Source organism: Magnolia sinica, chromosome 10 (genome assembly GCF_029962835.1).
Source record: "Magnolia sinica isolate HGM2019 chromosome 10, MsV1, whole genome shotgun sequence".
Classification (NCBI taxonomy): domain Eukaryota; kingdom Viridiplantae; phylum Streptophyta; class Magnoliopsida; order Magnoliales; family Magnoliaceae; genus Magnolia; species Magnolia sinica.
In genome coordinates, this window is record NC_080582.1 from 13177337 (window position 1) to 13200598 (window position 23262).

At 39.9% G+C, this 23262-nt stretch overlaps 1 pseudogene; it reads right to left on the reverse strand.

The window, feature by feature from the left end:
* LOC131258017 (WD repeat-containing protein VIP3-like) overlaps positions 1-23262 on the reverse strand; it is a 32905-nt pseudogene continuing 9643 nt past the window's right edge.

The following is a 23262-nucleotide window of genomic DNA, read 5'->3' on the forward strand; positions in this document are numbered from 1 at the left end:
TTGATATTTAATGAAAATCATAGATATAAAAATCAGGAATTTGTTACACTAATTCTGCAGAGAAGATGAGCCAATCCTATTCAAAAAAGTCCATTCTCAAGAGTAATCATACAATGAGATGCTCTTGTCATCCGACACACTGGCGAGCCGACCAGCACGCACGCCGGTCCCACTAGGTGGGCGGAACGACACACCCCAGACCTGATCTGTATGGTTGCTCATAGTTTGGATGGCGGCCCTCATGCCCAGGTCCCAAAGTCGAACCGTCCGATCGCTAGAGCCAGTCGCGATGGCTGCACCATCTGGGCTGGCATCCACGCTCAACACCCAGCTCGCATGGCCTGACATGGCCCCAACAAGGCTCTTCCCCTCAGCATCATACATGTGCACATGCCCATCATCAGATGCCGTGAAGAGCACACGTGGGTCGACGGGGGAGTACACGAGTGACCTCACTGGCATGAAGTGGCCTTCCAGGTGATGAAGGAACTTGGCACGTGCAACATCAAAGACGGAGATAGTGCCGTCCATGGCGCCGCAAGCTATACGCCTCCCATCAGGACTCCATGCAACTGACAGAACAAACTTCCCACTGCCAATCTTGTCAGGGGGCTTGGATCCTTCTGGGCGTGGGACTGCTAGGGTCGCAATCATCTACCATGTGGCGGTGTCCCATAGCTTGGTAGAGGCGCTACCTCCATCAGCAACTGCCAGCACAGTACGCTGGAAAAAGAAAAAGAAAAAATCTATTATTCAGCCATGTCAGGTGCATGAAAATTCAGGCAGTATGTCGGCATGTGCTGCATGCAGGTTATCCATAACAGTCTATTTTACAAGGCAAAAAAGATTTTAGAAGGCTATATTCTTCAATCAACCATAAGGAAGAAGCAATATGAGAGTTCCCAACAATAGAAAATCCATAACAGGCTGGCAAGATACAAAAAGATTTAGGGTCTGTTTGGATGCACTATTGAATTGAATTGCAACAATTAGTTCAATAAAGAGGAAATCCAAATAAAATTACATATTAGTTTCAAGCTAGACTTTAATGTAACTGCAATTTGAAGGCTACTTCCACACTATCAATTATATAAGGCAACAGCAATTTGGTTATTTCCTCTACTCAGTTGAGAGTAACAATCCACCTTGAATTCACCATACCTTTGGATGTGTGTAGTCCACTACAGATTACTCATGGCCCTATAATCACCATGATTGAATAATCAAAGCCCTCTGATTAACAGCATGCAATTGGATGGTAAGAGTAAGCATGGTCTTACTGTTCATTTTGCAGGCCCTTAATCAGATGGCTTCAATTACCTGATCAGGGTGGTTATAGGATCACCTGTCGTCCGACTACTCTTATCAAGAGGTCCACCGTGATCTAAGGGGTGACCCCCCCTCTGTGCGTGTGGATACACAATTTAAGGTATTTCTACAAAACCCCTAAGCATTACTGCATGAGGATAGGATGGTGTAGAATTCCTCTTTGACATTAAATAGCCAAGCGACCCAAATTCTGAAATGTTAAAGACTATTTATAGATGGACCATCAATTTGTCTCCATGACAACAACCAAGACCAAGACTTAAATTACGATTATGCACATAAGTCATAACCACCAATCCAGAGCCAATACAAACCAGGTAACATTCTAAATGGCCTGCCTTGGGATTGAGCATTCACCTCATTCTCTCTTGAATGAGGACCTCGCAAACTCAATTGCTCAGCTTCAGATAATCACTTCGACTCTATTGAATAATGAAAATCATATCCTCATTGCCCATGCCTGTACCGTCAAGGCCGCCACAATGATAAGATTTGTGGTGTCTAGATGTGGCCCTACAAGCAAGGAGGGAGTGCAGATGGTGGGAGGGTGGGTGGCAGTGCTCAGGCTAAAACATGCTCAACTAACATCACTTTGGAAAGATATGGAGAAAGAACAGACAGTGAAGGCCAACAAATAGAATGCTTCAAGTCAGGTGTCCTACAAACAACAGTCCTCTCTCCTGGTTCTCATGGTGATGGCTAGCAATCTCGAATCATCTAGTGATGAGCTTTATATATGCATTGGAGCAAGGGGTGGACGATAGCTGTTCGGATATGATACCATTGGACCAACCCGCATGTCTCAAATCCTGCTGGCTAGGATAAATGGAGTATTGTTGCCAAGTCAGTGTCCAGATCTGCTAGAATCCTTAAGACATAACACTCAAGCCAGAGGGATATCGTAGATCAGGGTCAGGATAGATGGTGTATTGCCGATGGATATCTTGCTGGCAAATCTTCTGAAGGGGCACGGTCTAGTGGTACCGGTACACTGTGGGCTTACGGTGGTACTGGGCAGATGTGCGACCCACGTGATGTCCAAGAATCCAACCCGTCCATAATATGCGTCACCTCAGAAAACCCCTAGAACCCCAAACTCAGCCCGATCCAAAACTAAGGTGGACCACAGAAAAGGAAACAAGCTAGGAGGGCAACGCCCACCCTTAAATTTCATTCTTTCGTTTGTTTTGAAAGATGAAATTATTTATTAGGCAAAGCCAAAAGAACATGCCCAAGAAAAGCAAGCAAAACCAGAAGCAAAGAACAAAGAATACACGAAAAACAGAAAACTATAGTACAACAAGCCAGTCCCATGACTGGAAACCACCCAGACCCAGACCAAGGAGCCCAATCTCTAAAGAAGCTTAACACCCTACAAAAGACCCCAGCAGAGGAGAGGCAAGAATTCTGAAAGTAGCAATTGTTCCTCTCAGACCAAATAGCCCAAATAACCGCAAGGAGACAGTCTCCAAGTCTTCCTACCAAACAAACCCCCATCTTTCGATGCTAAGAGTCAAAAAAACCCTTTATAGACGAGGGCATCATCCGGTGGACACCCGCACAAACCGGCAACCTTGACCAAATGTCCCGTGCAAAGGAGCAGTAGAGGAAGAGGTGATCCACTGATTCGGCTCCTTGAAGACAAAGCAAACAAATGTCAGTAAGAGCCATTCCTCTTTTCCAAAGATTGTCTATAGTAAGGATGTGGTTCTTTCTGACCAACCAAGCGAAGACCATGACTTTAAGGGGGGCTCCAACTAGACTGCCCCAAAGGGATTGCACCTAGTTGGGAGAGAGTTAAGAGACAAGAGTCTTGTAGAAGGCCTGCACTGAAAAGGTTCCCGAACTAGATAAGCTCCAAACCACAGTATCCTCTATCCCGGGGGAAGGAGCATAACCCTATCATCGAGATAGGAGAGTGGTCAACAATTCTACTCACAATCTATTAGAATTCTTCCAAATGGGGGGGGGATCCAAACCCCATTCGCACCTTCACTCAAAAAACAACCTACCACCGAAACATTGATGTCACGGCCAAAAGCAGACAAAGCGAGGAAGTACGAAATGAGGGAAGAATCACCACGCCATTTGTTAGCCCAGAATCTCACTGCTTCCCCATTACCCCAAAAAAAATTCAAACCATTAAAGGCTTTGGGAGCAACCCTAGCAATCCCTTTCCAGACAGAGGAGCAATAAAGAGAGGAGGATTTGGTCCATTCGCCACCAAAGTCTATACCATATTTGGCTCCAATAATCGATCTCCAAAGGTTGGATCCTCTTTGTTAAACCTCTGGACCCATTTGCCCAACATTGCCTCATTAACCAATTCTAATCTCTTAGGAAGTAGATTGCGTCCAACCCCTGCTCGGACAATAATTTGTCCATATAGGAGTTCCTGTGGGGCCCACCGTGATGTATCTGTTTATCCACGCCATCCATCCATTTTCTCAAATCATTTTAAGATATAAGCCCAAAAATGAGGCAGATCCAATGATTAAGCGGACCACACCAAAGATGACTCTTGTATTTAATGCAACCCAAGCTCACTATTCGGTGTGGTCCACTTGAGCATTGGAACTGCCTCATTTTTGGGCTCATACCTTAAAATGATCTGTGAAAATGGATAGAGAACATGGATAAAGAGACACATAACGGTGGGCCCCAAAGAAGCCCTTATATGGACAGATTATTGTTCGGGCGGGGGTCAGACGTAATCCGCTTCCGATCTCTTAATGATCGCTCCCCTGTTAAAGTAGGAAGTATAAACTTCCTACCAAGTAAGGAGAGGGAATTTTCTGTGGGGAGATCCTCCCTACCAAAGGAACTCCCCAAGGAGTTTATCGATTCGAAGGATGATAAATTTAGGGCAATGGAAAAGAGAGAATAAATGGGCATGTTGGAGAGAAAATCCTTGATTAAAGTTATGTTGCCACACGGCGAGAGGAGTTTCTTTTCCAAGGGGAGAGTCTCCTCTCCACACATTCCAAGATTTTATCCCAAAGATAAAGAGCAAGTTTTCCCACATGGAGGAGAAGATCAAGGTATGTTGTTAGAAGAGTTCCTACACCGCACTCAAACGTTTCTGCCAAGCAGGAGATCTCCATCGAAAGGTTAATTATGAAGAATTCACTTTTAGACAGATTAACCTTCATAACTGAAATTAGAGTTGTACACGAGCTGAGTGGAGTTTGACCCAAGTTTGGTTTGGCTTGTTATGAGACGCCCCCTTTCGAGCTTTACACAACCCGAGCTTCAAGCCTATCCCTACTGTTTGAGCTTGGTTTGGTCTAGATTATACAAGCTTGAGCCAGGTTTGGTTTGGTCCAAATATCCAAGTCGAGTCGAGCCGAATCAAGTCAAGTTTGAATAGATGTCAACTCTTTTTAATTTTTATTTTGCTAAATAAACAATATACATAATATGAACTTTTTTAAAATACAAAGATAACACTACGAGCATAGAATCTACGAGCTGAATTAAGCCAAGTCAAACCGAGCTTCGAGCTGATATTGCCCTAGTTTGAGCTTATTTTTTTTTAAATTTTATTTTATTTTAAATGAGCTTTTTTAAAATACAAAGACATCATTACAAGCATATAATTTACGAGCTGAATTAAGCCAAGTCAAACTGAGCTTCAAGCTGAGCCAAGCTAATACTGCCTTGGTTTAAGCTTAGTTTATTTTTTTTAAACAAGCTTGACTGCGAGGCTTGGTTTGGTTTGAACTTCTATTCAAACCAATCCAAGCCAAGCTTTTTCAAACCAATCTGAGCCAAGTTTTCCATTTGGTTTGGTTTGTGTCCAAAAGACTCCTCCACCTTGCAAAAGACTAAAGTATCATCAACAAACTAGAGATGACAAATGGGTTGGGATAAATTTTCCACCTTAAAAACCCTTTACGGGCCAACCTCCTAGCCCTTAGAGCATTCAACTAAGGTCTTCCAACACAAGGACAAACGAGAACGGAGAGAGAGGATCAACCTGTCAAAGCCCTCGAGAGGCTTTAAAAAACCGAAAGGCCGCCCATTAACAAGGACTGAGAATCTCACAGACGAGACGTAGGAGCAAATCCACGCCCTCCATTTAAGCTTGAAACCCATCCAAGTCATCATATAGTCTAGAAAGGAACAATCGATATGGTCATAAGCTTTTTTAACATCGAGCTTGCATAGTACCCCTGGATGACCAGATCTATGGCAAGAGTCCAAACATTCATTTGCAATCATCACACTACCCACAATCTGTCCACCAAACACAAATGCACTGTGAAACGGGGATATGGAGTTTGGGAGGACAACTCTCAATCTTTGACTCAAAACCTTGGCGAGAATCTTGTAGGGACTGCCTATCAAACTAACTGGACGAAAATCTTTAAGATTCGCTACCCAAGAAATCAAACATATCCGATTTAGTCAAATTCCAAAACCATTGAAAGAAATCTAAGGGGAATCCATCAAGTCCTAGAACTTTGTCCCTATCAACGTCCCAAACAATGTTTTAAATGTCGACGATATCGGTCGATATATCTTGTATCGCACCTATGCGATACAAAATGCATAGGTAGTGCCGATATATCCCACCTATTCGATCTAGTGAGCATTTTCATTTTTTTATCAATGTTTTAAAAAAAAAAAAAAATTGTAAATAACGTCAAAACGAAGTCAAATGGTTACAAATCTATGATACTTCAAGTTTTCTATGAAAATTTATGGATTTGGAACTTCAATTTTGAGATTTTGAGGAGATAGGTCAAATTGCAGAAATTTGAGAAAAATAAAAAATTCTCACAAAACACAAAACATGAAATTAAACATGTATGTAACCTGATCTAGTGATTCTTCTTTTGCTATTGAATGTATTGCTTTTGTTTCCATACATGTTTTCTTACGTCTATAAATTATATGAATAGACTTTGAATATACTTGCATCAATTCAATTGGAAAACACATATATTAGGACCTCATGCAAAGGAAGCCCCTATTATGTGCATTTTTTTTTTGTAATGTTTTGATTTCTAAGTATGTATTGATATCTTTTTCAACAATTCCTGAAGTTTCATTGAAAAATTCGACCAATTTCCCAATGTTCCCATGTTTCCCAATAACAACGATACATTACATGATACGACCAATATATTCCATGAGATAACTGATATTTATTCCGTATCCCAAGGGTGCAATACATTAGGCAATAATAATATTTAAAACATTGGTCACAAACAACAATCTCTATTTCCTCTAAAAGGATAGGCCGTTCAAGAGAGTCGGCCTCCTCCTAAAATAACCAATTGAAAATGAGATCATTGATGTTTGGCCAATTCGTACCCTCATCCGAAAGTAATCTCGAGTAGAAGGTGACGATGGAATTGCAAATGCGATCCTTATCAGATACCCTCTCCCCATCAATCATCAAAGAGGAAATAGAGTTCGCACATGCCTTGGCATTGGCTATCCCATAAATATATATATATATATATATATATATATATATATAGTATTGCGATCACCTTCTTTGAGCCAAATAGCCCGGGACTGCTGTCACCACCTTATTTCATTTTATTTTAATTGAGAACTGTAGTCTGAAATATACTCAGCTCAAGTTGAAGACTCTGCTTCAGACGGTTGACCTCCTTTAACATCCAAAGCTTGAATCTTGTTGAGAATGGTAGTCATTTCAGATTCCCTTTTGCTGAAAATTTGAGTTTAATCTTAAGGAGCAGCAACTTTTTAAAGAGTTTGAATCCCAGGTGGCCCTAAACCTCAAAGGAAGACAACTTTTTAAAGAGTTTGAATCCCAGGTGGCCCTCACCTCAAAGGAACCACCATTCTAAAACTAAGGACCAAAACCCTCCGTCTCAAGCCATGCCAACTCAAATATGAAGGGTTTCATTTCAGTCCCCAATTGATCTCATCCACTTCCAATAAGATAGGACAATGGTCAAATCATTGGCTTGGGCATCCCTCTTTGGCGGGCAAACGGGAATTGTTGGACCCATCCCGGGGAGATCATGAATTTGTCCAGCAAGGACATAGACGGACATGAAAGACCATAGGACCAAGTATATTTCATGTCTCCCATCAGGAGTTCCGGCTGTTCATGTCTGCCAACCCAGTCAAAAAAACCTCTAATGCTAGAGGTAATCTTCAAGCCATTTAGCTTTTCGTGAACAAACCTAATAATGTTAAAATCACCTCCTAAGCACCAAGGGAAAGGCCGCTTATTCCCAACGAAGGATAATTCTTTCCAAAAAGAAAGACTAAAAGATGATCTAGTTGGGTCATAAACTCTGGAAAACAACCGACGGAAACCAGAGGACGAGTCTCGAAATACAATGTTGACGAAGTATTGACCCAATTGTTCAGGTTGAGAAATATCCTCCTTCAATTTTTCATGACTACCACAGAAGCTTTGGCTCCTTGGAGTCCAACACACAAGAAGAAGAGAAAAGAAAGGAAGGAAGAAACGAGCTCAGTCAACTTCAAAATTTTCTCCGAACTCTTGGCTTTCTTGAAGTAGTTGCATCACTTACCAAAAGTGAAACAAGTATTTCTCAGTACTTGATTTGTTTCAAAGAAGAGATTAATGCCTATTCCATCCTCATCCATTTTCCGCTACTCTCCATCTTTATAAATGTTCCCCAGCTGCAACTTCTGGCATTTTATAGTGCACAATTCTGATTTGTGAGTAACATATGGGACCGCCACTTCCTTGTGGTGGATTAGCTTTCAATATGCGCAACTTCACCATAATAAGTTTTAAAGGAGAATCAAATCATAACTCGTATGAATAATTGCACATTAGTATCATATCATATACATGTGAAGGCAACTATCCATTAGTTTGGATACATGTAACCTAATTAGCTCGTCCCACATTAGTATCATATCATCTTCATGTGAAGGCAACTATCAATTAGTTTGGATACGTGTAACCTAATTAGCTCGTCTGTACCAGACGGTTTGGTGATTGACAAAAATGTAGTACTTTGTCATTCCTTGCCCATACCAGATGGTTTGGTGATTGACAAAAATGTGGTACTTTATGCCATTCGTCATCTGTACCAGACGGTTTGGTGATTGACAAAAATGTGGTACTTTATGTCATTCCTTGTCCGTACCAGACGGTTTGGTGATTGACAAAAATGTGGTGCCTTTTGTCATTCCTCCCTCTATCAGGCACAAACCTAGTCCCTGCCTAAGGTGTTTCTTGCTCCAATCCTCTTCCTACTAGATCCGTACTGGGTACGGAACAAGACCTGTTAGTGAGTTCCATCTCAGTAATAGAAAGACATGCCACCAAAAGCATTCTGATGGAGCAAGCAGAATTAGAGCCTTCTCCCGCCATAATAGCCACCACCTAGCTTCGCTGCATAAGGACAGTAGCAGCACATACATCGAGTTGAAGCAGGAAAATGTTCATAAGAATAGCGATAAGGGACTGCCTTGTGGTCTTCCTTTCTCACTGGATCTATATTGGTTTCCATCTTTGTCTTGGACATCAGTAGTTAAAAAAGCAGCAACCAGATCACATGTCTCACTACCTGGATCAGTATGTGATTCGAATGTGGCATTGAGCAGAGCATGACTTATATTGTAAAAGCAGCCAACGCTATCTGCTTTGATTAATCTATCAACCTTCCCCCAACTTTCTACTTGCACGAAAAATGTAAGAGCCCTTCACCCTTTTCGAAAGCTGTGGGAGTAGGTGAGAAAGATGTCCTCCAAAACAACATTGTCAATAGCTTGGATTGCAATAGCTAGCCTAGCACTAAAAAAGTCTTGCTATTGCTTGGCTAGCTATTGCTAGCGCTTGGTCAAAATCTAGCTAGCTATAGTGTTGTCTATTGCTATCTAAGCCTTGGTCTTAGGGAAGTAACGGAAGTTTCCACCAACCATGCCTAACATGATTCCACAAAGACCACCTTTAACTTGGTTAATGGAATATAGTCTTTGCCAATTTTGAATACAGACAATCTTCATTTCAGGTTTCTATACAAATAATAAATAATAGCTAAATAAGGTGATTATTACATGCCATTAGATATAAATACACTTTAATATTTAAAATAAAAAGATACCTAATCTAGCGAGTTGATAATCCCATGGAACAATGTTGCAATGATCAAATTCTTTTCAAATAACTTTATGTGAGGTTAAAGAAGATATAATCATATCAATGAACTGTTGTGCAGCGAACACCCTGACATAAAGTCCACGGCTTCTAGCAGTCCACTAGCGTGTCTGTATCAGATCAGATTCATCTCACATTTAAATTGTGTCACCAAAAATCCAAAAATCAAGAAGAGATTTTTGGGTCAAGAAACATGTTTACGAATATAGGCCTAGTTCTCTATGTTGTCCTCTATACTGGTGTAGCTATACATGCAGGTGGACACGTGGACACTCCAATCAGTCCAAGTGGACTGACCACACATGCATATACCAGTACGCAAAATGCACATCCATTGCACCATAATATCCATCCAATTAATGCCCTGAAAAAAAATACAAGATCATTGGACAATTCAAAGAAAGTCCAATCATCGATCTTAACTACGCATTCAGTAGGCCCCATATTGGATTGATTATAGTTCTCCTGACTCACTTAGACAAGTCAATAATAACCATTCCACTTTGGTAAACAAATGTTTACAACTCACTACATGAGGTGAACAGTTAAATGGATTAAATAGTCAGACTGACATGATTTTACACAGTGGCCCATGAAGAGTAGGATTGACTGTCTGGACCGGTTGTAATAACCCTAATTCCTGTAGCGATTTACACACTCTTGCGCTATCAGAGCTCAAGGATTAGATTTTACTGAGGACCTTGGGTATGGGTTACACTAGGGCTTAGGTATGAGTCATAAGGAACCTAAGGGTTAGTTTTGGTCAAAGTACTTAGATAGAGTTTAAGTAAGGTTAAGTAGGGGTTGTAGCCCAGTTTAGTTGCGGGTAATGGAGAACATATAGCGCTTTGTATACATACTTAGGAACATTATTGATAGGGTGCACTTTTTTTAAATGTGTAGTATTGTTGATGACTATATTGATTGTTTACTTTTACTTGCAATGTTGTTCTTGTTACTTGTTACTCTCAAGTAGGGAGCGCTTAAGCACATCAGGGTATGCAGCGACAATGTGGCTGTGATTACGATTGAATCTCGGGGACGAGATTTCTATAAGAAAGGTAGATTGTCATAACCCCAATTGCTGTAGCGATTTACACACTCTTACGCACACTTAAAACCTACAACATATGAAACCTGGCTTTGATACCAACTTGTCACGCCCCGACATTCGAGTACCCGAATGTCGGGGCATGGCACCGGTTGGATGGAGTGTTCACATGTAACTGACTGGCCGAGTATAGGGAGCTTCCCTATCCATCTGGTATCGAGAACTAATCAATGTGAAAGCTTTGGATTGTCTTGCAATGATGAACTGAGATCTTATCTAGTAAAAATCAAGCACATAAGAGATATAATGGGATTGTCTTGCAAATTGCAATGATGAATGAGGATCTAATCCTCTGATGACCAAAAGATGGAAAATATCATTGTGAAAACTTAGTTAAATTGACAAACCAAGCACATATATACAAGCAGTCACGCACATACACCCACAGAGACTAAGAAAGATGTAGAGAGAGATTAAATGAAAAGAAAGGATGACAAAACAATTAAATGAAAAGGTCAAAGGTGTAAAAGGAGAAAAATCTTACATTGGGATCAAATTGCATGTTCCAGACTTCTGAGGGTGGGGCCTCAAGAGTTGAGATTGTGGCATTGGTATCAACATCGAAAACATGGACAAAGCTATCCAAAGAAGCTGAGGCCGCAATGACTCCTGAGGGATGGGCAGCCACCGAAACAACACCAAGGCTATGGCCAGTATTGGTACCCTCTGAGACGAGCTCGTCAGGACGCCAGAGTTTCACGGTTTCATCAAGAGATCCCGTCAGTAAAAGTGCGGGCCGGGCATCTGTAGCTGGGACCCAAGTGACTGCCCAGATCGACTCCTCGTGGGCATTCTCCACAGATTTCAAACCAGCAAGCTTCATCACTTCTGTATAAACGAACAAAATAGCCTTTACATGAAAAGAAAAAGGGGGGGGGGGGGGGGGGGGGAAGGATGGCGTGCATGTATCCCTGTGTATTGTAGCCAAGTTTCGACCAATGTAGCATGATACATTCATAAAGAATTGTGTCAGACTAATGATACAGTTGATATTTTTATTTTCTTGTCTTTCTTTTCTTTTTTTCTTCTTTTCTTGTCCTTTGTGTGTGTGTTGGAGGTATCAATGACCCAAAATGATGCCTCTTTGCATCAGTTTGCATCATCGAATGCCTTTTCTTTTTTCTTTTTGAAAGATTTGCATCATTGAATATTCCAATACATAACACAAATTTATTTCCTTCTTTGTTTGGGATGGTCTAGTGTTTCTATTTTGCATCGAGGATATCTCATTACCCTACACATAAAAAACACGCAGTTAGAAAACATCGAAGTATTGGTCATAATGTCACTGATTCAATTTTTCCCTTCAACTAAAAATCAAAATAAAAATCATCCTTGTCATCACAGCCCTGTCGTAACCATTTAGAGTTGGCACTACAATTCATGTTTTCCCAATTACACTCGAAAGTGAAAAGCAACAACTACCACAAGGGCATCGGAAAAATGTCGTACAGCTGGCTTCCCACTTGATATCAACTTCTTACTTCACCCAGGCTATATAAAAAGTTGTACAGTTATATCTTCAATTTTGCGTCGCTTCCAAGTGGAATTTCCACGACAAAAGGTATAATTTATCTTTAAGGAATACAAAATAACATAATGTTAATATTTAATAATCGTCAATTATCTTATGTTTCAATTTTATGGGTTTTTGTTATATCTTACTGTCATGTCATTTCATAGCTATTTCTATAACTTTAAAAACATATCATGAATAAATTCCATGATTTGTCAAGGGAGAAATTTATAACATACATGTTAAATTAATGTTAACTACCCTATAAGTTTTATGTTTAAAACTAAAACATATTTTCAATTAATGTTTTAAATTAATATTCAATTCCTAATTGTTTTAAGTTTTTCTTTTCTCCATATTCAACTTTGGTATTTATATATATATATATATATATATATATATATATATATAGAGAGAGAGAGAGAGAGAGAGAGAGAGAGAGAGAGAGAGAATCAAACTCAAACTGTTAAAATGCAAAACCGGTGGATCATTTCAAATACTAAGGGTAGCAATTTAAACCATAATTTCCAATTTGGAGAAGACATGAGAAGTGCTAATATGCATCCACAGCGCGAACATATATATGCAGTTCCCTCATGGTAGAGGTGGCGAACATGCCATCTAGTTAAGACTGTTGATCTGGTGGCCCACTCTACAAATGATCTATAGGCCAAAAATCCAGTAACCGAACAACTTCGACAATCCAATTGTTGTTAATTTTACTGGTCAAATGTGGACCACTACTCTTTTTTCCAGGCCACTTATCAGATGCATATAGAGTAAAATCCCCTCGCCTTTTGGTATATTGCCTATCTCTGTGGTGGCCCACTAGAACAATAATTCCAGTCACCAGTCCTGCTTGCCACATGTGCCGTGACGATGGAACTACATAGAAACTTTTACAAGGTGGTATGCCTATTAGCATTCTTTTTTTCTTTTTCTATTTTGTTGAATGAAATAGTATAATTTTGCACTATTTCAATTCCCCAAAGTAGAAGTGTGTGTGTGTGTGTGTATGCAATTGCGTAAAAAATTAACAGCAATAAAAGATGCGAAGCATGGATTAGGTGGGCTGTAAGTAGTTCTTTTTTTTATAAAGGTGGGCCATAAGCAATATTGCATAAGCAATAGAATCATCTGTCTCTTACAAAGGTTGTTAACAGTAAGAACCTTCCTTATACCCACTAGCCAAGCTAGCGTGCTACCTTTGGAGGGGCACCATATCGCCATATGAAAGTTGTCAGGCTAATCTCTTCACTACATCCTTCCCACTTAACATCTTGTAAAAGGAAGACCGAGATATGTAGTTGGAAAGAAACCCTCCTTACATCTGAAGATCCTCACAAAATTTCCCACCCCTTCTTTAGAAACATCCACCCCCAATAGCACGCTTTTACTCATGTTCACCTTTATTCCCAACACCACCTCAAAGCTAAACTATAATCACTCAGAGTTTATCCACCTTTTCTTTGACTCTCTTGCATGATAGTAATGTGTCATGTAAGTGTGTGTGTGTGTGTGTGTATGCAATTGCGTAAAAAATTAACAGCAATAAAAGATGCGAAGCATGGATTAGTTGGGCTGTAAGTAGTTCTTTTTTGTTTAAAGGTCCACCCCCAATAGCACGCTTTTACTCATGTTCACCTTTATTCCCAACACCACCTCAAAGCTAAACTATAATCACTCAGAGTTTATCCACCTTTTCTTTGACTCTCTTGCATGATAGTAATGTGTCATGTAAGTGTGTGTGTGTGTGTGTGTATGCAATTGCGTAAAAAATTAACAGCAATAAAAGATGCGAAGCATGGATTAGTTGGGCTGTAAGTAGTTCTTTTTTGTTTAAAGGTGGGCCATAATCAATATTGCATAAGCAATAGAATCATCTGTCTCTTACGAAGGTTGTTAACATTAAGAACCTTCCTTATACCCACTAGCCAAGCTAGCGTAGCTACCTTTGGAGGGGCACCATATCGCCATATAAAAGTTGTCAGGCTAATCTCTTCACTACATCCTTCCCGCTTAACATCTTGTAAAAGAAAGACCGAGATATGTACTAGGAAAGAAACCCTCCTTACATCTGAAGATCCTCACAAAATTTCCCACCCCTTCTTTAGAAACATCCACCCCCAATAGCACACTTTCACTCATGTTCACCTTTATTCCCAACACCACCTCAAAGCTAAACTATAATCACTCAGAGGTTATCCACCTTTTCTTTGACTCTCTTGCATGATAGTAATGTGTCATCAGCATATTGTAAATGAGTCACCTGGAATTCTGATCTATCCACCCGAAATCCTTTCACCAATCCCACCGCGACTCCATTGTCAATCATCCTACTAAGTTTACCATAACCATCACAAACAAATATGGAGATAGAGGATCTCCTTGTTGCAACCATCTAGAAGCTGGAAAGAAACCATTTGGGAATCTATTAACCAAGACCGAGAATTTTGCTGAACTAACAAGCCTGGATCTAAGACCACCATTTCTTTCCGCACCCCATCCTATCAAGCATATAATCCAAGAAATCCTAAGCTACATGATCAAAAGCTTTTTATATATCAAATTTACATGTAACCCCTTTCAATCCTTTCCTATTACAGAGTCAATACAATCTTGAGCCACCAATGCCCCGTCTACTATATGCCTCCCTTTCACAAAAGCCCCTTGTGATGTAGAAATAACTCCAATAACCTCATGAAATCTAGATGCTAATACTTTTCCTAAGATTTCATTTCGACCTCCCAAGAGACTGATAGGCCTAAAATCTCTAAGACATTCGACACCTTTTTTTGGGATTAACACAATAAATGTGGCCCCTAACTCTGATGCAACACCTCCTTGTTTGTAAAAATCATTGATGAATTCGACTACCACTCGCTTCACTAACTCCATTACTTTTTGATAAAACGCTATTGGGAAACTATCTGGCCTGGGAGCTTTGTCACCTCCCAAATCTGAAACTGCTTTCACTAGTTCTTCCTCTGAAAAAGCTTCTTCTAACGAGCACCACTTCTCTTGAAATAGAGTCAAATGGCAAATCGTCAAGTGTAGGTCTTGACCACTTTCTGTTTGAATGGATTTGTTAATAAAATTCAAAAAATATGAAAGGAGATTTGGACATATGACCCTGTGGAGTAGTGAAAAGCATCGTTACCAATTCACCATCTGCTATATCAGTTAACAAATCGGCTATATTTTCTTTTGAAGGAAGTCGGCTGTTGTTTTATACTCATTCAACTTCAAAAAACTATTATTAATTATTGCATTTAGTTGAGTATTCGAGTCAACACAACCTGTCTGGATATCAAGCCGAGTTGAGACGAGTTTTCGGGTTTTTGAACTGTGGAGCAAATGTGTAGACTTCACTCTCCCTCCTGTAATATATCTTGTGCTTATTTTTGGAAAGGCCCCCTTTTCAATTTCTTTTGTGTGTCTGTTGCCCATGAACGATCAAGATTCTCTAAAAATATATTTTTCAGTTTGCATTTGGCTTGGAATGACAGGAAATGGAACTTCTAGATGTGATTCTACCCTTTGTGATTGTACTTTCTCTTGATTGTGAGGTCATTTTTTGATAGAAAATCCAGTAATGCAATTTTGCCTCTTTGGCCAAACTAGTAGGAAGAGAACATGAACAGGAGTAGGTTATTTGAGAAGTGAAATTTTATTGTTTCAATCTTGCCCCTGACGAATCCGATTTGTTTGTGTTCTCACTCATTTCTCTGCATTTTAAGATCAAACCCATATAGAGGTGGCGTCATTGTTTCACTGCTGCCAAGTGCCAACATTTCATAGCTTCCAGGTTGAAGGATGTGGTGAATTTGATTTTTAGTGGTACTCGTCATAGACATGAGAGTGTGTTTTCTGCACTTAATGCATTGAAGTAACCATGGATTTCTATCCTCTGTCAATTAGATTGTCTGTGTAGATGTTGCTGACATTGACGTGTATTTGAACTTTAATGTGTTTCATTTACGTTTTTATGATCTTTTAATTTGGGAGTATTTTTGAAGGAGGGAGGGAGCCTCCCTTGTTAACAAAGGTTCTTCTAGCAGGCTTTAAAGAAAATAGATGATCCACACGTGGGGGATTTTCCATTTTGGCGCCCTTTAGTCGTGCAATGCAGTTAATTGTATGGTACATCAGGGAGGACAGGAGTATGGTAGAGCTATCTCTTGCTTGCACATGTGGAAGGGTGAAATTTCAATAAGGACCGTCCATATATCTGATCCTATTGTGGATTGAGAACTTAGGAAAAGTAAAGGTACATAGGATGGATGAAGGCATCTGATCGGTGGCCATTATATGATGTTACCAAAAAGCTAGTTAAAAGTTTTTGGTGTGGGACCGTCTGATGAGTACAATTTTTTAAATATGGACCTTTTATCGTAGGATTCACTATGGGGTTGTTTGTTTTTTCATTTACTCATGTATTTCCTTGTAAATAAGTAATGATTATTTACATGTGTAAATGCAACGCCTGTACCGAGGTTGACATTGACAGGGAGCTTGTTTGAAAAGCTTCTCATTTTTTTAATACAATTGTTCAGTTTCACATATAAACATTGTGGGCCCCACCATAATGTATGTATCTTATCCACACCGTCCATCCATTCTGCCAGCTCATTTTATGGCATGAACTAAAAAATGAGGTAAATTTAAAGTTCAAGTAGACCACACCATTAAAAAATGGTGAGAATTGAACACCTAACGTTGAAAACTTCTTGGGGGCCACAACAGCTCTGGATCAAGCTGATATGTGTATATAGCCTTCATACATGTCAATGTAATCAAATGAACGGGTTGGATGATAGATGCACATCCCTGTGGGCCCTAGGAAGGTTTAAACTTTGAACGGTGGGTGTCATTAACCCCTTATTTCCTGTGGTGTGGTCCACTTGATCTTCCAGTCTATCTTATTTTTTTGGCTCATGCCCTAAAATGAGATAGTAAAACAGATGGATGGTGTGGATCTCACAAACATTACCGTGGGACCCACAAACTTCAACAGTTTCCAATCCCTCTTGGTTTCATGCTTTCTTGGACACGATTTTCAAGATGTAATTACATGTTTGTCTTTCCCTTAAACAAACACCCTTCGAAATTAATTATTATTTATTTACCTACATTTACATGTGTAATCGAAAAAACAAACACGCCCTATGTGAACGGTCCAGATTAACGCAAAACCATTTCAACCTGCGCGAGTCTCGCACGAGGCCCGCGTGTCTCGCTAAGCAGCGAGTCTCGCCGCGCATATAAAAACGAGCTCTACCTCTCTTCATTCTGTTCTGATCTGAGAGAGCCGATCCTTATGCCGATCGGTATCGGTCTCTCCATTTTCATGGTCATACTGGTGTTGTTGATAGGGAGATTCCTGCTACTTTTGTGGAAGGTAATTCTCCTTCTTTCTTCTCCTTCTTTCTCTCTCTTTTTCCTTTCTTTTTATATTTCTCCTTCTTCATCCGGTTTGAATTTTTTTCTCTAATGATAGGGAGGTAATCACGTCGTCCAACGCACCATAGATATGGTGATGGAGACTTTGGTTTCTATTGCAGTTCACCTTTTCGAATCCTATCTGGAAAAGCTAATTTCAGTCATGGCAGTTGCGGTCGCGGTCGCGAGCAACCAGGAGGTCCTGAGCCACCAAGTCATGTGCCAATACCTTAAGGTGGTCCTATGGAGGAAGCTGCATCTGCTCCACCACCTGCTCCACTTGAGCAGCGAGAACGTCCTGTGGAGGAAGCTGCATCTGCTCCACCACCTGCTCCACTTGAGCAGTGAGATCGTCATGTGGAGGAAGCTGCACCTGCTGCACCACCTGCTCCACTTGAGCAGCGAGTTCCTGTGGAGGAAGCTGCACCTGCTCCACCACCTGCTCCACCCGTTGTCGGAATTGCAATTGCGCTACTACCTGCTCTTCGTCAATTTCGTCCTGATGAACTTCCCATAGCAGACATGGTTTAGGTTTAGGACATTGCATCTCCTACATTCCATCTGCCCGTTTTTTTATTTGTATATACAAAACACTGAATAAGGGTGGATGCCACGTGACGATTGCTTTCCAATTCCAATTCCAATTAGAAGTAATGAGTTTGAATTTTCATTTCCCAGGTAAATACATTTTCATTTCCCGAGTAAATACAGGGAAATAGAATTTTCATTTCCCGCAACCGCCATGACGGAAAATTAGTTTTTCTAGATAGGATCCGAAAACATGTACAACAATAGAAACCAAAGTCTCCATCACCATATCTATGGTGCGTTGGGCGACATCATTACCTCCCTGTCATTAGAGGAAAAAAATTCAAACCAGAGGAAGAATCCGATCGAAATAGAAAAAGAAGGGAAAAAGAGAAAAAGAAGGAGAATTACTTTCCACAAAAGTAGCAGGAATCTCCCTATCAACAAAACCAGTATGACCACGAAAATGGAAAGACTGATACCGATCGGCATGAGGATCGGCTCTCTCAGATCAGAACAGAATGAAGAGAGGTAAAGCTCGTTTTTATATGCGCGACGAGACTCGCTACTTAGCGAGACACGCGGGCCTCGTGCGAGACTCGCGCAGGTTGAAATGGTTTTGCATTAATCTGGACCGTTCACATAGGGCGTGTTTGTTTTTTCGATTACACATGTAAATGCAGGTAAATAAATAATAATTAATTTCGAAGGGCGTTTGTTTGAGGGAAAGGCAAACATGTAATTACATATTGAAAATCGTGTCCATATCGACACGATTTTCAAGATGTAATTTCGTCATTATGCTCCTTCCATATCGACCATAAGTGTGCAAGCATCGAGGTTTGAGAGGCACATGCCTTTCTACTACTACTTTTTTCCTTTAGGTCTCCATTGCCTTGCTTGAAAAAAGGGCCTTGAATGGTCCTGGCATCACCCCATTGGTACCAAATAAACTGAGAATTTTCATTAAATTTTCACGGTGAACCTGCAATGAGAAAAGAGATTATCCACTGCCTCCTCGTCCGTAAGGATAGGTTACATACATATTGGGGATAATCATATTCCTGCTTCTGAGATGAGTTATCGGTGGACCCAGATACTACCGGATATTTGCAATCCAAGACATCGACTGACTAAAAATATCCCCTGATAACATGGCATAAAAGGAACTCACAAAGAAGAAGGCTCTATCCCACTAATCCCTCTCCCCGTGAAATAGGAATATCTGCTCAATCCACCCATCATGCGAACAAATTCATCAATTTCCTCATCCATTAGATTTCTACTAAATCCAAGGCATCAAACAACTCACCTATCACATTTGTTATAAGCTTGGGAAACCATAACTTCTCTTTCCTCCTGGCACTTGGTACAATCCTAGGAATGCATTACATAACACTACAGCAAACATTCCCCTAGAATAAAAAACTAGCCCCGTCGCAGAATCTCCCTTTTGTTGCCTTCAAAGATTCCTTTTCCATGGTCAGTGTTTGGAATACTCATTTTCCATGGTATGGACATTAGGAGGAATTGTCTTTGTTTGGAGTTCAGATGGTTTGGTATATGTGGATTTCGTGATTAGACTCTTCTCTATAATAGTTTATTTAAAGGTGAACAATGGTGATAGTTAGCTTCTCTTTGTAATGTATGATTTGTACGATCCAAGCATTTAGGAAAAATTGTATTCCCTTTGTAGTAGATCGAATGCGCCATGATGTCCGGGCGGTGGCTTCAACATCATTAAATTCTCGCCAAACTTGGAGGATCGGTTTCTGGTGTAGTCTAGAGAAGATTCCCACGTTCATTATCTGATCATTATGATATTGTATTCAAATCTAAATATCTAATATGGAATTGTTAGGTCCATTACCTTTCAAGTTTGAGCTGATGTAGAGTGATACACGGATATAGTTAGATTAGTTGAGGTCCCTTAATGTTGAGGGTTGGATTATTGTTAGCCGGTAAATCTAAGGACAATTAAATTGAAATTAATGCAGTAAGGAGCACTTTGGGAAGGTTGAGGAGACTTAAGCAGCAGGTTTGGAAAATATTCAACTAATCCATAAGAGTAGCGAGACACGCGGGCCGCTGCTTCAGTGGATAAGCAGATCCCTGGCTATGGGGCCACTGTGATGAATGTGCATTACATCCATGCCGTCCATTCATATTTATAGCTCATTTTAGGGCATTATCCAAAAAATGCAGCAGATCCAAATCTCATGAGGACCACACCAAAGGAAACAGTGGTGATTGACCATATCTTCAATCATATCAATTACATTTCCTTTATATCTTCAATCACATCAATTAGATCTTCAATCATATCTTTAAAATCAGCCTCATGTATCTCCCAAAATAGTAAATTATAATCCTTGATTTAGGCCCCTAAATCTGTAAATAATAGGCCAAAAAAGCAGGACATGTTGGGCCCTTCGCTAAGTCATGGGCCCACGTCATTGGCGGGCCCTACGGTGGGCCATGGGCTTACATCAATGAGGAAGTATGCGCTTTTGATGACTTCTAGGATATAAACCATTAGCACTTACAACAACTGAAAAATGATCTAGAGGCATTCATTGACCAATCCCATGGTCAGTGCCATCAAGTTCATTGGTCTATTGTCTAACACGAGCATCATTGATCTAATGACAAGGCCTTAAATTTTCAAATCTTCACATAAAATCACTTGCATCATGAGGCATAATTAATAGCTTACCTTCTCTATCTCCACAGATGCATCGTCATCAAAGTCAATGGCACTGTCAGGCAACATTGATTTACACATCCTACGGCCAGTGTAATGTGAACCATTGGCACTTGCAACCACTGCTAAATGATCTTAGTGGCATTCATCGACCCATCCCATAGTCAGTGCCATTGACTTTGTTGGTTTGTTGTCTAACACGAGCATCATTGTTCTACTTGTCTAACATGAGCATCATGGTCTAGTACAGTTCTGGATCTTTGTTGTGCATGACCAAACCATCTAAATCTACTTTCTATTATCTTATTACCTATTGGTATACTACTCTTAAGCTCCCATAGATGCATTCATTTCTAATTCTATCCTTCCTCGTCATGACACTCATCCATCTCAGCATCTTCATTTCAGCTATCCTCAATCCTATAAACATTTTGTTCCTTAACTACCCAATATTCTGCTCATAAAACATGGCCGGTCTTATAGCTATCATATAAATTTCACCCTTTAGTCTGATTGGTACACGATGATCATATAAAACTACAAAGGCACAACTCCATTTCTTCCACCCAGCTTGAATTCCATGGACCACATCCTTCTTAATCTCTCCACTCTCATGAATTAATGACCCAAGACATTGAAAACAGTCATTTTGGGATACTTATTAGTCAACAATCTTAACTAATTCCTTTTTTGCACTCCTATTGTTACAAAAATTGAAGTCCTTATACTCTAGTTTAGTCCAACCAATTTAAAATCCTTTAGATTCTGAAGTACCCCTCCATAAATCTCTGTGTTTATGCCCTCCCTCATCTTGCCAATCAAAACTATGTATCTACAAACAAAATACACAATGGGATCTTTTGCAAGAAAATGCCCTATTAACTGGTCCATAACCAGTTAATAGGGTTCAAGTACCCATAGGTGGTGAAATCCCACTACGGTGTGAGTGTGTGGCGGTGTATGTGCGTGTGTTACAAAAAAAAAAAAAAAATGTAAAAATGTACCGGCTCAATGCCAACCCCTGGTGCAAGCCTATAATAATTGAGGACTCACTTGTCTCTCCACTGGTGATCTACAAATTTGATACCACCAGTGGTTGTCACAGGAGGATACAATCTAAATGGAACCATACATGTAGCGTGAGGATGAGATTAGTCTTTCAAAATGTCCTTGACAATATTTTTAATAGTGAAGATGACTTTCTACATGTTTATAATTCATAACTTATTTTCGGTCAGGATATAAAGTAGAGTTTAGTTGTTGGTTAGATCATAGATGGATGCGTCAATGGATAAGGGAAAGAATATAACTTATAAGTACCTCTTATACATAATTTTTTTGAAGAAATCGAGAAACACCAGTGATACTCATGTTGGAGACATTGGACAGTAGAGTAATGAAGTTGATGGCACTGCCCATGGGACGAGTTGATTGATATCACCCAACAACACCATTAACATTAAAGAAAATGCATGTGGGATGGAGGGGAAGGTAAATTATTAATTGTCTCACGATGAGAATGATGTTATGTTGAGATTTGACATTTCAAGGTATTGATAAGTACCTCTTGTACAAAATTGTTCAAATAAAAATCGAGACGTGACAATGAGCTCATCTTAGCCAACAGGCCAGCAAAGTTGATGGCACTGACTATGGCATGGGTCAACATGCCACATGACAACACAATCCACTCAAATGATGATTTTCTACATTTGGTTCTACCATCCGGAATATCTACCCAAGTCAGTGAAGTCATCGGAGTTGCCATTAAGATGACGTCAACTAGAAAATGTAAAGTCACGCCGATGAAAAAATCCCATTTTGTAGTCACATGAAAAAAAGAAGAAGAAGCAAGCAAGCAACTAATCCAAGAGATGGTGCTGATAGTGAGTAAACAGTTAGAAATTTTACTATCTTACTTTATTTATGTGAGTTGGACTTGTAGGGGGAATTGGGACCGACGCACATGGCAGTTGGCACGATACAACATGGTCATTCTAAGATAGTTGTGTATTTAACTAATTCTACAATTAATTGCTTGCATTGTTATTTATTTGTTTGATCGTTTCTAAAATTTCTATTAGTCCTTTGATGGATAGAATGTATTGACACTGAAGCCCACTAGTTATAATTTACTGTGAATCTATAAATTTGATTAGGTGACGAACGGTTACCTCCAAATATTTATAGAGCGACGGAAACAGATTCATCAAGCAGCTTACCATGCATAACTGCCAACATATTTTACAGTAATCACCCTTAGCTATAAATAGACGATAAATTCCTGGTTTGGTCGTAGAGATTTGAGCAGTTGGTACAATTCAAATAAGTTAAAATATCGAGGATTCAGACTATGAGTGAGTAAGATCATTCTTCGGGTTCTTAATACAAGGAATTCTGTTACGTTTCAGGAACAACGACCTTATGTTGCTTACTTATGTTTATGTGGTTGTATATCCTCTTCCTTTGAACATCATTGATTTGGATATGTAGTTAGCACCTTT